At 45.7% G+C, this 17,526-nt stretch overlaps 1 protein-coding gene across 4 annotated transcripts in view; it reads right to left on the reverse strand.

Moving 5' to 3' along the window:
• Positions 1 to 17,526, reverse strand: part of NCOA7 (nuclear receptor coactivator 7) — a 1,232,944-nt gene that overhangs the window by 329,436 nt on the left and 885,982 nt on the right. The window lies entirely within an intron of this gene.

Genomic DNA, 17,526 nt, shown 5'->3' on the forward strand with positions numbered 1-17,526 from the left:
AACGACCATCTAATTAGCAACAGAACAATTAGTTGGGGTCAATAAAAGGATGTAGTAGCCCTCTCCTCTGCATGGCACAACCCATTTAATTTAAGCTATCATTTTCAATACGATCATTAAGAGAAATCAAAATAAGGTAAATTCACCAAACAAAAAAATCAATGTAGAATTAGCAGGTGTAAGACGGGTTCTATGAAGTTTAGCATTTAGTTCACATACAGTCTTCAGACACTTACTCAAAGGTCTTCAGGCTGAACGAAGCTACACCAGAACATCAGAATCCTTCCTCCACCAAAAAGCACAATCGTCACCCTTACGGTACAAGGGCCACCCGTTATTCTCTGGTCATGCCAGACTTCGCATGTCCTTGTCCCGTGGAGTGTGGGGGGGTGTGGTGGAGCTGGCTCTGTGGCAGGTGACCACAGGGGCAGAGTGCTTTAATCTTCCCAGTTATGCAGGGTGTGGGGGTGGTATGTGGAGGTTGCGCTGATCAACCCTTCCAATACTCAATAGAGGGGCATGTGGGCGTCACAATGGTGGCAACTTTAAATAAACACTTTTAGGATGTCCAGAATTCCCTCATTAGTGGAATAAAAATGTAGGTCCTTAAGGACATGCCCCACGGTTAGACATGCTGCATTCAACTTTAGTGGGCTAAGCGTCCATGACAGCCAGGCACTGGTGTGTACCATGTCCACCACTTACCAATAAACCAGCTGCTGGAACAGTGCACCCACTGATCTCCGTAGCTGCAGCCCCCAGTGAGAGAAATCCAACACAGTGGATCAGCTTCATGAACCCTCATTCTAGAAGAAGAACAAGGTCTGTGCTCTTCCACACCTGCAGTACAATGCATTCTCAAAGGTCCAACAATCCTCTCCTGGGTAGAAAGAAAACACTCAGAGGAAGCCCTGCCCACAGGTTGGGGAGAAGGCCCTATAAGTGGGAGCACAGGTGTGGGAGTTGTCAGAAGGAGGCATAAGAGTTTGGAGGTGAGGTGAGGTGGTGAGGAAAGGACGAAGCTCAGAAGGAGCGGGTGGGGAAATGAAATCGAGGATATGGAGGGGGAGGGTAGGACATGACATGGGAAGGAGGCGGATGGTGGAGCTTAAGGAGCCAATCCCGGGACAGAAAAACCAAGACTGGAGGAGTAAGGCCAGAGGTAGAAAGTGTGAGAAAGGGAGACACATAACACAAATAATAGGGGTCTGTATATTTGGTGGGAGGAGGCAGAAGTCAAGGTGTCGAGAAAGGGCACGAGGAGCCAGTGGTGAGCCAGAATCTTGGCAAGTACGTGCTCAGGAATCCTTTAGGCATGGGCTCACATCAGTGGACCCCGGAGTAAGGTCAAGGGAGGACGACAGGCCATACGTGTAAGCTTTCCCACAAAAGCCAAGCAAGTTAACAGCACTGAAGTGATTGTGGAACAGGGCTGGTCTACGTCTTCAAAAGATTTTTCAACATTGGTATAGTGTGCCAAGCCACCAAGACAAGACGGTCACCATGACATTTCCCCAAAGAGCCCAGGAAAAATAGTCAACTTGAAACACTTAATCATGTCCAGAGTGAAGCAGGCAAAGAGGCCAGAGACAGTGAAACCAGGGATCTAGGAAACGTGATACTTTTTTGATTAGTGCACTGCAGAAAGACTTTCTTTGGGAAAAGTTTCATCGTTTATGTTCTTTGGGGGAAACGTTGGAATATAAACAGATGCTTCATGTACACCCCAACATTCAACTTTAGTTTTGGTGAATTACTGATTTCAACTTTGAATGCACATCCCAAGTAAAATGATTTGGGAAGTTTTAACCAGTGTGCAATATATCCTTATAGGATTACGTATGCTCACTTCACATTGTTTGGAAAAACAGCTGCAATGTGGAAGGTACAAGAAACTGTCAATAACCAAGTGAGGCCGATACCATTAGATCAAATGTTCCCATGCCCTAGTGTTGTGTTGTCTTCTCCAAATATCCTTGGGGTGGGGGGTAATTTGAGGAAGGACTGGGTGAAGTATAAATGGAAGGAAGGGCAATCAATTCAAAGTAGGGTATCTGTGTGGGGGACGACTCTCTCCACCCCCTTAAAACCAAAGATGAGGTATATATTAAAATCAATTAATTTCATGAATAGATTTTCACCCAGCATGCATTTGTAAAGAAATCACAGATATGTCTGCCAGACAACACATCCAGACCAGCCTCATTCTGAAGCACCAGCCTCATTCTGAAGCACAACACTGAAGTGTGCATGTTGTTGCTGGTGCTCCAAGTTGTCTGGAAATCCTTTACTGAACAGATCCAGTTTCCTACAGATCACGGTACGTCCTAGCACGAGGGATACAAGCGTGTTATAGGTTACAGACTGAATATGGAGCTGGATCCTAGCTTTGACTCTAATGCCATGTTCAGTTTGTGTAGCAGGAGGTGAGCTGTCTGATTAGCTAAGACAGTAGGTGATGTTAGATGTGCGATGAGTTTAGGAGGTGTTCACAGCCCTGTGAGAAACTGATGCTCAGAGGGTGTGTGGGGCTGGTTGCAATAGTTTATTTTTTTAGTTACTTAACAGCTGTCGCTCCCGGAAGGATAGTAGTGGTGCCTACGGCCTGCTCAGGGATGTGCAGGACTTCTGTTCACCATGAAGCAGAAGTGGCCCAGACATGACAGGTATAAAGAGTTAGGGTGTGCAGTTATAATGTCGAAAACATTTGGTGGAATTACAAAAATGTCAAAAGAATAATGTCAAAAATAAAATTCCACTGCTTTCTTTTTTTATTTACATGTTGTTTTTGGGTTCTGCAAGTAAAAAAAAGTGTTAATACAGAGAAAAAAAAAGGTGGGTTTGGGGGAACCCCCCATTTCGAACAAAAAACAAAGAAAAAAAGACATTCAAATTTTTTTTTTTCCGACATTATGTTTTCGATATTTTGACTTTCGACAAAATGTTTTTCGAAATGATCACTGTAAACCAAGAGTTACTTCTCTGCAAAGAGGTTGCTGTTGCTGAAATAGGGGTCAAGGGGTTGGTGGAACAAGCCTAAAAGGACAAAATGGCCAGGGTGTTAGGAAAAAGATCTAGGACTTCCTCAACGGAAGTGAGGCTTCCACTGCAAAACCAGGCCCATGTCATGCTAAATCATGTAAAATAAGCAGCGGCGAGGCATGGACAAAGCACGGGTGGAGAATTAGATACAGATGACAGGGTTTCAGAACCTGGAGAGAGATTAGCAAGGTAATGGCTGGGAATAGGGGCTCAAGTTACTACGTTAGGTGGGCAGAAAGTTTAGGTAGCCGTAGAGAGCGGTAATCCATAGCGATGGGGGTCTGGACCACAGTATTATGAAAGCAGCTGAAGGGATGTTTTCAGTAGCGTTGTTTGTAGGGTTAGAAAAGCAAGGTGCTAAGCTCAGGTGTTGGAAATGGGGGTAACTAAATCTGAGAGTTGCAACGATGAACAGGTATAGAAACTCAAGAAAAGAGACTGGTAAGCAGAAGGCAGAGAACAGATTGCAACGAAGTGGAGAACACATGTCCTTGATGATGCAAATGCCCAGTACAGAGCTTCGACTGGGAGGCCCAAAGAACAAACAATGGAGGTGCAGCAGTGTGGACAGTTTTCAGCCCGTCACAAACATTCTCTAATCATCCCTAATTGGAAGTAAGCTCTAGTTCTTGGTGGAAACCCAGAGTGCAGGACAGTAGCACAAGATGGAAGGCCCAGGAAAAAAGAAATGGAGACTATTCTAAGTAAGAAACAAGTAGGTAGTCTGAACCTCCAATAATCTGCATTCCCTGTCCTGATGTCTCATGTCCATGTTCGAATAAGCGGGGGTGTTTGCGCCCCTGCTCTTTCCCCTAGAATTAAGTGACGTAAGTGGCAGCAAGTGAAGTTGTAACAAGGTGCTAAGCAGAAGGCAGATTGGATAGTAACTCCTGTGATGAATACAGATAATTCGCCCCTTCTCGTCAAAGAGTAACCCCCTTTGGGACTAGGGAGGCGAGGGTGAGATCTCACTGGGGTGACCTCGCCACTCCCCTTTGGGGACAAGGAATCTCCAACTAAAGCTATTATCACACCTCCCTTTAACTCAGAATCCCAAGTATCCATTGGATATATGGGGATTGAACAGTACTATAATGTGCAGTGCCCTTTAAAGGTGACTGGCTTAGTTTTTGACCTGGTTCAGTCATCCCCAACAAGCACAGAGAGAGAGAGAGAGCAAGACAGAGAAAACAAACACCAAAAACACAAGTAGGTGGGGGTCAGAAACCAGCCACCGGAAGCCAAGTAGATTGTGTGCAAACTTACTTAGGAAAGGATGATGCTGTTTAGTTTATTAGTTGTAGCGATAGAGCATAGAATAGGTTTGGATGCAGAACAGAATTTTTAGAATCTCCTGATACGCACCCATTTGTTGTTTTCTTTGAAGTTAGGGAAACCCATCATATATATATTAATAAAATTGAGGGTATACCTTGCGAAAAGACTTACTTGTACAGGCAACACTGGATGTGGTCTCCCTCTAAACACAAGGATGGCTTGAAATCATGCGAGTATTTTTTTACAAACCAGATCACTCAACTATTTAGAACATGGGAAGATGATCCTAGAGATGACAAATCTTTGTTTGACAAATAACAGCTTTATGTTTAACAAGAACTTTTTTTACACAGTTGCAAGGAACAACTATGGGAACGACCTTCGCTCCCTCATATGCAAACCTAACCATGGGCTGGTGGGAGAAGTTTACAGTTTGGATCCCAATAAATAGTCACTATACAGACAAAGTTGTACTTTGGTTACATTATATAGATGACCTGTTTGTTATCTGGGATGGATTGATTATTGAATGGTTGGAATTTGTTAAGTCACTTAATGTAAATGAACTTTATCTACAATTCACTGAGTGCCACAGCAAGACCGCTATCGTCTACTTAGATATTCTGTGGCACAAGGTGAATTAGTGACTGAACTCTATCGAAAACCCACAAGTTCCAACATACCCTTACATGCAAAGAGTAATCACCCCACAGCTCTTAAGTGGAGCATATCCTATGGAGAATTAATTTGCATAAAACGTAACTGTTCTCAACTTGAAAGTTTTGATAAGGAATGTAGAAGTATGGCTTTAAAGTTCCAACAAAGAGGTTACCCCAAGAGAGTGCAGGTAAGAGCATACCCCAAAGCACAAGAAAAGGATTGTTCAAATCTATTAATGACTAAAGTTCCAACTGAGGTAAACCCAGCAACAACAGACACCAGACTGATTTTAACATTCAGTAAATCTTCCAATAACATACACCATATAATGTATAAACATTGGCACATACTCAAACAAGATGAACATCTGGGAAGCATTCTGGGTAAAAACATTATCACTTTTAGATGCTCTACCTCGCTCAAGGATAATCTAGTATCCAGCTATATGAGCCCTACGATTACTCCAGCAGGTCAAGGTTGGCTGAGCATCACCTCAGATGGCTTTCAGAAGTGCATGAAATACAAGGCGTGTAAATTTGCAAAAAACACTAAGAATTACCTCCATCCTACACAAGAACGGGACTATAAAATCTAGGATCACATGCGAAACAGTATGTTGTATACGTACTCACCTGCCCATGTGACAAATGGTATGTTGGACTATTGGTACATTAAAACTCAGAATACTCCAACATATAAGAGCTATAAAAAACACTGACCCCACATACCCCACGGCCTTACATTTTCAGGAAAAGCATGGAGGTAAATTAGAAGGCTTTTCTTATTTTGGCATATACACTGTTCTAAAAGCACCAAGAGGAGGTAACCGGGAGCTCCTCCTCAGACAATCCGAGACAAAGTATATGTTGGACCGGGAAACAAAGAAACCCAAGGGTCATAATCTGGACGAAGAACTTCCTTTCTAGGCACTTGAGCATAAAGTTTGTAACTATATTTGGAACTCAGAATGAATGTACTTCACATACACTTAAGATAACATCACTACTATTGTTTTTCTACTTGCAGAGTCTCTTGCTAACTCGTAAACTTGTTTGCATAATTTTCAGTAGGACTAATTCATTTTAAACAGGTGGTCTTTTAAGCAATTTATTACAAAATTGTCTAATTGCACATAGGGGTTTATATAACGTTGAGACAGGAGAGTTTTCATATTAGCATTTAGGACAGAAACTATCAATTCAATATTTTAAGACACATGTGAAATTGAATGAATTTTAGACTCTCTACTTTTGCCATCTAATTTTAAACTTCTTTCTTTTTAAAGGGTGAGCAATGCTTTTGCTCTCATTTAGGAACACAGGTAAACAGACAGCTCTATAATCAGCACTCATCTGTCTGATGTGATCCCTTCCCAAGCAACTACTGCAAAAGTCTAAACCTTATTATGCCTAAAATGTAAGCCTATTGTAAAGCATTCAAAATCTAGTTTACACGTTATCCTTCAACATAAACCAACACCAAAATATTAATACTGCCGTAAAATCGCTCTGCTGACTCCTAGTGGAAACATGTTGGTGACATACAATGGAACAAGAAGGAAGAAACTGAGGCTAAACCCTCATAGGCCTTAAGAATAGTCCTTGGAGCAAACTGGTAACTTGCTTGAGAAACAACTAATATTTGAATTTAAGGAAAGAGCTTAAAATTGGTATATTCAAGCAAATAATGGCTTGTCTTGTAAATTCAACAATTCGTTAGACTTTTATGTTGACAGTTTACTGCATAATCTTTACATTTTCTTTCATTTATGTCTTTTTTCTGTTATGCACAGCTATTTGAACCGCATATCAATAATTGCACTCCATCATTAATGATGTATGTGTGTTATAGAAGGTTCATAAAATACAAAAGTATTTGAGATCTGGTCTTTGTCACCCACTAGACAGGAGAACCACAAGGTGGTCTTATGGATTGGTCAGCAGCTAACATGGCTTATCAGAAAGCATTCACAGAAGGACCCTAAGTTATCTCTACTAAAGGAATACATATTCCAGCTAAATCCCACGAGGATAGCCCCTAGAATAATCCTCAACACACGCTCTATCCAGGACGTGGCTATTTATATTGATGTATCATGTCCTTAATAGTGCACATTTGTTGGAGCAAGGAGCAATATACCTTGCTTTACAAAATGCTATAAATAAAAAAATGAATAATGGTTTACTTTCAGAAGCTCATCAACTTGCATGCTCTCCTCAACAATTCGTATTGTTCTCCAAGTTACGCTGCATGTAAAGCTCTCACCATCACACATGACCATGCTTTGTGCCGTCAGAACAGTAATCCTATCGTATGATGGATGATTTGGTGAGAAAACAAGCTCTGTAATATTTACAAATGCCCGCGGGAGGGTTGGGGGAGGGAGTGGAACAGATGAATAACAAAAACGATCCAACTAGGCTTTGTGTCATTCGGATTGTGCAATAAATGCTGGGGGAAGACTGGGCTAGGAGGGCCTGGTGCCATTTATGAATCAGAAGGCACTAGGCAGCAAGTCAATACGGCAGAGGTGGACATTAGCAGGGAGGAGGGGAGAAAAGGAGGGTCTTGAGAAGCTTCCAGAACTTAAGGAGATCCGGCTGAAGTCTGAGAGGGGCAGGGAATCCATTCCAGAGGGAGGCTAATGTGGAAGAGAGAGAGATCTACCTCCCACTCTCTGCTTGGAAAAGCATCTGATCTGCAGAGAGTTGGAGGTAGAAGACCGAAAGGCTGTAGCAGGGTCGAATTTAGGGAGAGAGTTGGATGTAGTGGGGTCCCAGGCCCCAGAAAGCCTAGTCAATGATGCAGAGGTTCTTGAACTTGATCCTTGCAGCAACCAGGAATCAGTGGCAACATGTTAGGGCTGGAGAGATGTGGGCCCTAGGCTTGAGGCCATGGATAAGTTTCACAGTCCTATTCTGTAATAGTTAGGGTGGCGAAGGGTTCCTCTGGTTTGGTGCGTCTCTAGAGCATGCAGCCAGATAAAATGGCAGTTGCAGCACTATGCCGACCATACCCGTCTGTAGAGGGTGTAATTGGAGGAGGAAACGAGTCACTTTTGTTTACAACTCCAGTTATCGGATGTCGTTGGGTAGGATCCTAATGAACACTTCATAAACAGCATGCTATTTGTTGATTGATTGATTGATGTCCTTGCGAGATGAGCAACTGGTAGGATAACAAAGTGAAAGTTGTTGTGGCACGATTTGTAAATGATGTAGCAGGGATAGAGCCCTGCAACGTGGCAGAACATTTGGAACAGATTATTTTATTTTTAAACCCCTGGTGTAATTTTCCCTAACACAATATTCCTACTGTTTCCATTGTTGGGGTGCAGGCCTATCAGAATAAAGTGGGACTAGCATGTCACTAGTGCTTGCAGGATCCTCGTTGGGGTAGGCGAGTGGCCCCATTAAGCACGAGATATCCATACAGAGTAATGTGCTTTGTGTAGGGGTTAGGTGAAGATGTCAGGGTAAGGTGTGTTTTGGCCATGGAGAATAATTTCGCACCATGGGGAGAATAAAGCATGGACCTGTTGTCAACTCCATCGCGCATATATCTAAAGCCCCCTTTTGAAGCGAATAGAGCTGACCAAAGAGGCTAGAATATTGGGTGAAATTGAGGAAGTTGCAGGGTCAGTGGGCACTTGAGGGCTGCACACATATGTCATGGGCACTACTGTTGATTTGGGGTTAGACTATAGTCGATCTGATGTAAGACCCAGTAACACACTCTGTGGTTTAAGTTTTGTTAAAATGAGGCGGAAGCACTGATCCAGAGATGCACGTTTTTGTTCACTGGTAATTTGTAGGAATCGTGCGCAGTCAAGTGGCGTGCATAGGAGTGGGGGAAAAGATTAAAATCTAAGATAAGAATATGATCCAAGTCCACTGTTTGACAAACCCAGAGGGGTTATTAGAATTGCTAGTAGCTACTTGGTTGCAGCATTAGAAATGTTAGCCTGAAGCATGTTTAAAAATGGCAAAAGACGGAGAGAAGAGATTGTAATGTGGGACAAGTTTCTAATATTGTTATCCCCCCACACTTTTTTCAAGCAATTTGTATATATTTGACATTTTAGAGGGCTGAGAATAATTTAAAGACCAGACAGAATGCAAATATTCGGTGTTCGTTTTTGATTTAGGTGACAATTACATAAGAATATGTTCGCGAAATATAATAAATTAGAAATTTGGGGATTTGGCTGTACAGAGATCTCTCCACAAGGGTATGGAAGAGGGTTGCCCTGGGGTTGGGTTTGACAAGACTAAGTGGTTTTTTTTGTGGGTGGGTTGTCTGCTCTGTGTGTTTCTTCAGTGTGGGGAATCGAACAATTTAAACATGACAATTTCATGTAAAGATGGCATGAAAGTTGTCTCTTGGAATGTTAATGGTTCAGACTATGCAAACAAGAGAGGATTTTGAACCGCTTAACGAGCTGGGGGCAGATATAGCCTTATTACATGAAACATTTACTGGAAACAGAGGGAGAAATTGAAACGGGCTGGGTAGGAAAGGACGAAGGACTAATTGTATTCATCACTTTGAATGTACAAAAAGTTTTATACTGTGTTTGCAATATATATGCACCGAACAGGGGTGATGGCAGTATATTCGTCACTCTTGCCCAGTTTGTGCAGAATGTGAATCAAGCCAACCTCATAGGGGGGAGGCGACGTTAATAGCACACTTTAGCCAATGCTGGATAGAAGTGCTAGCACTTCAGCACTTCAGGCACAGAGTGTGGTTAAACGTAGGGCCATGGAAGAGTTTATGAGGGAGAGTTGGTTGCAAGATAAGCAGAGACTGCCACACCTTTATGACCGACGATACACGTTTCATTCTTGTCGTCACTAAATGTGGTCATAAATTGACCTACCTCTGACATCAGGATTATGCACACAGAATTATAAAAGAGGAGATATACATACTATTCTGATTCCTGACCATTTTTATCTGCAATGCTAAGCCAAGCGTCTGGAAGATGAATGTAACACTACTCGATGACACAGAGACATTGGATAGAATTGTGAAGGAGGCTCAGTTCTTTGTGGAAAAGAACTGGGCGGATGAAGTGTTGGTGGAGTGTGTTTTAGAGGCATTTAAATGCTACATGAGGGTATGCTGATTGGCCTCTTGAGTAAAAGGAAAAAAAGAAAGGGAGAAGGAAACACAGAAAACAGAAGAAATCGAAAAACAAACAAAGGAGAATTATACAGTAGATTCATATTCTGCTCTTAAATTCAAGAAAAGAAAACTAGAGAATATATTGACAGAAAAGGTGGATAGGCTTCTGTTTAAAACAAGATGCAACTACTATGAAGGAGGAGAAAGATGCGATTGTCTCCTAGCCCACCGACTAGGAGTAATGGAAAATGAGAAATCTATACGTGCAATAGAAGGTTTAACTGGTGTCCTAACATATGAGCCTACAGAAATCAATAGAGTTCAGAGAATATTATACCAAGCTTTACACATCGGATGTACATATGAATTAAGACGTCATGAAGTAGTATATTGAAGGTTGTGATTTAAAGAGACCGAAACCGGAAGGGAGCGTCAGCTTGGAGAAGGACCCGAGCATAGATGAGCTTAAGAGAGCTGAGTGTCAACTGAACAAAGGGAAAAGTCCAGGACCAGACAGGCTACCAGCGGAAATGTACAAGGTTATGCCTAATGAAGTATTTAAACTAATGTTAGCCATGTTACATTCCTTTAAGATCAAAGGTTTGCTACCTCCCACCACCAGACATGCCTCGATTTCCCTGTTTTTGAAGAAAGGCAAACCCTCAGTGAATCCGAGTAGCTACAGACAATTAAGTCAAACCCTGATGATAAAATCTTTGCAAAGGCCTTGGCTAAGAGACCAGAGAACCTTTTACCTGAGATTATTCACCCCGAACAAGTGGGTTTTGTTAAAGGGAGACATGCATCGGAGAACATGCGCAGATGGAACAAGTTACTTACCTGTAACGGCTGTTCTCCAGAATGGGTCTGCCTTAGATTCACATGCTCATAAATATTCCCCATCGTCAGGCTGGGAATCCTCGGTAAAAGAAAAAACAGTTTCACTTTCGTTTATAAAATGTCTTTCTCCTATTAACCCATCATTGAGATCTGGGTCATACTGCCCCCAGCCAATGACTGCTCTGTCCCTAAGCCCCACCTCTGCCAGCCATTTTCAGATTTGGTAGCACGTAAAGTGGCAGTATGACCAAGAAGAGCCGCCAGACCCATGCTGGAGAACAAGTTACAAGTAAGTAACTTGTTCCTTCTCCAGCATGGGGTCTGCCATGGATTCACATGCTCATACAGTACATACATAAACAACCAAGGGAGGCGGCAAGGCTCAATATAAGCAATTACTCTTACCTCTTCACCAGCCTCACCTTCAAGCGAACAGGTTGCGCAGTACTGCTTCGCCGACTCTGAACTCCTCTATGCAATTCCTGTCGACGCAGTATAATTTCGTGAAGGTGTGCCTAGACCTCCACGTAAAAGCCATGTAGATGTCTAGCAGGGGCACACCAAACAGGAACGTCGTCGTGGCAGTGAACGCTCTGGTAGAATGGGCTCTCGGACGGCCAGGCAATGGTCAGTTTGACAACCAGCAACAATGAGTGAAGCAGCCGGAGAGCAACCTGGAGATGGAAGCCTTGGACAGGGCCTTCCCATGGTTCACAGGACCAAAGTTCACAAAAAGCTGAGAATTCTTCCGGAAACTCTGTGTGGGCCACATAAAATATCAGCGCTCGAGCCACATCCAGTGAGTGCAATTCAGCAGACAACACCAAGGGTTAGTTGAGATGAAATTCTGACTGAACCTTGGCCATGAAGGAGGGGTGCGACCCCAGCACCACCCTCATCTTGTGGAAAGTCAGTTAAGGACGCTCTATGGACAGGGCCTGGATCTCACCCTCTCTCCTGGCAGAGGTGATGGTCACAAGGAAAGTGTTCTTCCAAGTCAGGAACTTGAGTGGATAGCTCGAAAGGGCCCCCCCCATGAGTCTAGTCAGCACCCCGTTGAGTTCCCTTGCCGGGGCAGGCTCCTTCACCGGCAGGAACGATTGGAAGAGTGCCTTGATGAACTACTTGACTAGACGGTGCGACCAAAGCAAGGACTGTCCTGGAGACCTGGCGTAGAGGGAGATAGCCACCAAATGTACCTTGATGGAGGCGTGAGCCAGCCCTGACTTAGCCAACAACAACAAGTACGGAAGGACTTGTGGGGCTGTGACCCTCAGAGGGTTAATCTTCTGCGACTGGCACCAAGTCGCAAAACGCTTTTATTTGTGTCCGTAACACTTCAACGATGCCCTGGCCTTGGTGAGGACCTCCCTGCAGTCCACATGCAGCTCGTAACCACCGAACTATAACGCTGCAGGAGGCAGGCTTTCAGTTTCAGCGATCCTGGGTTGTGGTGCAGGATTGCGCCTCCCTCCTTCCCTGGCGAGAAGATATGCGACCACTAGTAGCTTGACTGGAGGGGACACTGACATGCTGAGAAGGTCCGGGTACCAGATTTGCCTCGGCCACGCTGGCGTGACGTGCATCATCCGGCACTGTCCGAGTTGACCAAGGACTCGTAGTAGCAGCGGCAATGGAGGGAATGCGTACAGTAACAGGCCTTCCCAATGGAAGGTGAATGCATCCCCCCATGCTCCCCGGCTGGGGAAACTTGCTTGCGAACCTCTGGCACTTGGTGTTCGTCACGTTGCAAACAGATCGACCTGGGGACTGCCCCAACTGATCAGGAGGTTGTCCACTTGATCTTGCCAAAGCTCCCACTTGTGGCAAGAGCGCAGCTACCTGCTGAGGGAGTCGGCGACAGTGTTTATGACTCCATCCAGATGAAAAGGAATGGAAAAAAACATCTCCTGAGCGACAGCCCAGTACCACAATTCCTGCGCCTCTCTGGAGAGCGGCGGGGATCAGGTGCCCCCGGGCTTCCGGATTTAAAACATTGTGGTGGTATTGTCTGAAGACCCTCACCACTTTGCCCTTGAGGGATGGAAGAAATGACTTGAGGGCCGAAAACACAGCCCGTAGTTCCAGGACGATGATGTGAAGCGTCTTCTCCCCCGGCAGCCAACAGGCCTCTGGCATGGAGACATCCGGTGTGGGCTGCCCAGTCATCCAGGGAAGTGTGCGTTGTGACCGTCTACTGGTTTGGCGGGCTCTGGAATTCTGTGCCCCCCGGCGATGTTGGAGCGCAGGCCCCACCACCTTATCGCTCAACAGAACTTGTCGAGCACAATCCTTTTCCAGTCCTGTCCAGGCCCCTGGATCCAACGGGAGTCTAGGAATTCCTGGAGCAATCGCATCTGCAACATGAAGAGCCGGATCAGGTAGATACATGACGACATCATGCAGCGACTTGATGGTCCTCACCGTGACAATCTTCAGTGCTAACAGCCGTTGCACTTTGCCCAACATGGCTGCTATCCTCTCCTCCGATAGAGCCGCCAGGCAGGAGACGTGTTGAGCTCGGACCCCAGGAACATTGAGTCCTGCGATGGAGTCAACCAGGACTTTGCATAGTTCACTGAGAACCGCAGATCTGTCAGCAGCCGGACGGTCCTCTGTGTGATCGACAGAGATGTCCCTTGACTTGGCCAGGATGAGCCAGTTGTCGAGGTATGGGTACACAATGATTCCCTGTAGTTGCAGATGGGCTGCCACCGGAGCCAGGCACTTCATAAAGACTCTGGACGCCGACTTCAGCCCGAAGGGGAGAGCCTTGAACTGGTAGTGCTTCCCTTGTACGATGACTTGCAGGAACTTGTGATGTTTTTCGTGAATGGGGACGTGGAAGTAAGCGTCCTCCAAATCAAACGATGACAGAAAGTCTTGTACCAAAGCTCCAGGTCCTACCTGGCCAGGATAGCCAAAGCGTTAGCTGTCTTGACCGTCGCTGCCCCTAAGAAGATGACCTTCCTACCCATGGGGTCCCACTTCTTCCCCTTGCTGTTCGGGGGAACGGAGGATGAAGACAATGGGTTGGACGACTTCTTCCTCGCATCAGCCAAGACCACAAAGTCTGGTGATGGCTGTGACAGCAAACACTTGGGTGCAGAATCCGGGGCCCAGTATTTCTTTACAAGCCGGTCCCTTTTCGCCAGAACTGAGGTGGGGTTCTTCAGCAGTGCCAGCCCATCATCCCAGACGTCATGCAGGAGGGGGACCGCTAAGATGGTCTACCTCTTAGCCTCCTGACGTTGATACAGGAAGCCCTCCTAGTTTCCTCCGGTGTGAGCTGGAAGAGTTCCGAAGTGCGGGCGATCGTTGAGTGGAAGGAACCCACTTCATCCAGAGGAGAAGCCCTCAGTGACAGAGAGAGGCTGCCGTCATCGGGTGTCAGTCGTCGCTGTGTCGGTACCCGTATCCCTGAGGGGGGAGGATATCGGTGGTTGGAGCGGAGGAGTAGGGTGCCTTCTCCTCCTCCTCCTCCTCCTCCTCCTCCTTCTCCTCATCTTTGGTAGTGGTGGCCCCATGGTCAACAGGGACACTGCCGGTGGAGCAGGCGGCGGCACCCACCGGCATTCTCTTCTGAATCCGACACCAGCGTTTGGAGGGTCGAGAGAATATCATGAGACAGTTCTCTGGGAGGTGCCTGGGGAGTAGGGTCGCTGGGCCCAGCTCCTAGGTCATCTTCCCCACCAACGTCTGTCGTAGCTGCCTATGGCGGGTACCTCCTCAACGTTCCAGTCGTTGTCGTCTCCAATGTCCTCCGGGAGTGTGTGGACGGAACCCTTGTCCTCCATGTCAGAAGAAATATCCGTGCCCTGAAGTTCTTCCATCCTCCCACCCCTTCTTTAGATCCTGAGAGGTCGGCTTTGCGCTCAGAGACGGCATACTCTTTTCCAGTGTCTTTTCCACTGGCTTGGCCGAAGCCGCCCACCTGGGAGGAAGAGCCACCATGGCCGCCATAGGGGTACCTTGGACTGGGCCGCCACCAGCTCGATAGATGCGGACGATAAGCCTGTACCACCTGGGCCTTTACTGGCAGGACGGCAACCTTTTCCTGTTGCTTGGCCTTCTCCGGTTTCTCCCGTAGTTTCCCTGGGGTAGCCGACTTTCTCTTCGATGAAGAGCTGGAGCGATGGCTGGAGATGGAGGCCACTGGAGAAGATGACTGTGTCCTGGCTGTCGCGGGACCCGCTTGCACGGTGAGCTCGTAGTGCTTGGCCTGGTCTTGGACCCCCACAGATTCAGCGCCCTCAAAGGACTTAGAAGCCCACTCTGGCTGGCTGGATCCGGAAGAGGCATGCCCTTGTGAACCACACGGGGCAGGGGCCTTGGCTTTGAGCCACACAGCCAGTTTGATGTGCCGATCCTTCATAGTGTGCTTGGTAAAGCCACGACAGATCTCGCAATCCTCCTTCGTGTGCGTCGCGTGAAGACAAAGGCACTGGGAATGCTTGTCATCCATGAAAACATTCTGCAAACCGCAGCTAGTGCAGAGCTTGAAGAGGGAAGCCCCGTCCTTCTCCTCCGACATGATCCAGCACGGTGTAGGCCTGATGGCCTTCTGGAAACTTCCATGAAGAAACACTTGATGAATCCGCCCTTGAGGGGCAACGAAAGATGCTGAAAAACTGATCCCCGTTAATCGGATGAAGCAACGATGGAGCACACAGGCTCGATTAAACAAAAATAGGGGTTTCCTAGCAAATAAACGTGAAAAATGCAGAAAGCTCCAAGAGCGAAACACAAGGACTCCCAACACTTGAACGTGCAGTAAAAAACTGAAAATGGCTGCCAGAGGAGGGGCTTAGGGAGAGGGCAATCATTGGCTGGAGGCAGTATGACTCAGAGCTCAGTTATTGGCTTATAGGAGAAAGACTGTTTTTTCTTTTACCAAGGATTCCCAGTCTGACGACGGGGAATATTCATGATCATGTGAATCCATGCCAGACCCCATGCTGGAGAATGATCCTGATGCTATATGAAAGCAGGAAATGACCAACAGAGGCGGCAGTATTGTCGTTGGGTGTGGAGAAGGCATTTGACTGCATAGAGTGGGAGAACCTTATGGCCGCGTTGGAAGGTTTTGGCCTGGGAGAAACCAATTCAGTGGATACAGCTGTTGTACTCAAAACCTACAGCAAGTTTGAATATAAATGGATTGTCTTCAGAAGATTTCGAACTAGGAAGAGGAACGAGACAAGGGTGTCCTCTCTCCTCTCCGTTATTTGTCCTTGCAATGGAGCTATTAGCCGCAAAGGTCAGAGGAGACCCCTTGATTCAGGGGGTTCGATTTGGAGAAGCCTCTTAAAGACTATGGCTTTGTGTGGATGACATGCTACTGGTGTTGCAAGATGTGGTCACATCTGTCCCGGCAGCAACGAGTCAAATTGATACCGCTCATGATCACTCAGGTTACAAGAGAAACTGGTAAAAATCGGAAGCCGTGCCAGCTTCAGAAGCTTGTACTAGTCAACGGCTAAGTATATGGCTTCAGATGTTGCAAGGAGAGAATGCTATATTTGGGCATATGGCTGACAAAGGATGTGGACCGCATGATGGATGTTAATTTGCAGTGTGTAACTGAGAACCTGAAGGATGAAGATGAAGGATGAAGATGGACCAACCTGGGGCCCAGCCTCTGGGAGAGAGTGAACGCAATCAAGAAGACGTCTGCTCCACATAGAAATGACATCCCGAGTATGGTACCTATGTTGGCGAAGAAAAAGATAATGAAGAAGATAAGGAGTCGGATACAATCTTTCTTATGGAATGGTAAACAACTGCACCTTAAGCTGTGGATGCTACAGAAAGGTGGTCTAGGAGTTCCAGATTTTGTAAAGGTACCACCTGGCATTCAGAGCAAGACATTTAATCCCATGTATGGAGAATTCGCCAAATGTTTGGGCCCAGGCAGAAATGAGCAGATGTACTCCACTGTCACCCAGGACACTGTTCTCTTCAGAAGATGCAAATGGATGCAAATCATACGCACCGACTAAATTCCAAAGAGAATGTGGGCGGAGACTCTTGAAGTTGACAAAGAAGATGTCTCAAACTCAAGTAATTCATCACTGTGGCTAACCCCTGTGACTAAGTTGGAAGGGAAAACGCTGTTCTGGCCAAATTGGTTTCTGAGCAGAATCCAATGGCTGGGCAATCTCTTTGAAGGCAAAAGATGTATCACATTTAACAGATTAAAGACTGAAAAATGTCTAGAAGATTGCACATTTGGGGAATATCCAAGACTAGGTCTATAAACATTTGACAAAATACAAAGAACCCAATGGGAAGCTACTCAATCAATGGTCAGAATTATTAAACTCAGAAATGAGTGTGAGCAGGTGGAACAACTTGTGCAGGAATGTCACCTTAACTTCAAAAAACTTGGGAGAAAGGGCGAAACAGATACAAATTTTGATGAGTGTACTGGATACCACAGAAACTCTATGAAAGGGGTTTGCTAGAGTCAAGAGGCTTGTTGGAAATGTAAACACAGAGTGGGATCGTTTGAACATATGATGTGGGAGTGTAGCAGTTTAAGGGAATTCTGGAAAGAAGTCACAATGACTATAA

Source organism: Ambystoma mexicanum, chromosome 4q (assembly GCF_040938575.1).
Source record: "Ambystoma mexicanum isolate Mex_15411 chromosome 4q, UKY_AmexF1_1, whole genome shotgun sequence".
In the NCBI taxonomy this organism is placed as follows: Eukaryota; Metazoa; Chordata; class Amphibia; order Caudata; family Ambystomatidae; genus Ambystoma; species Ambystoma mexicanum.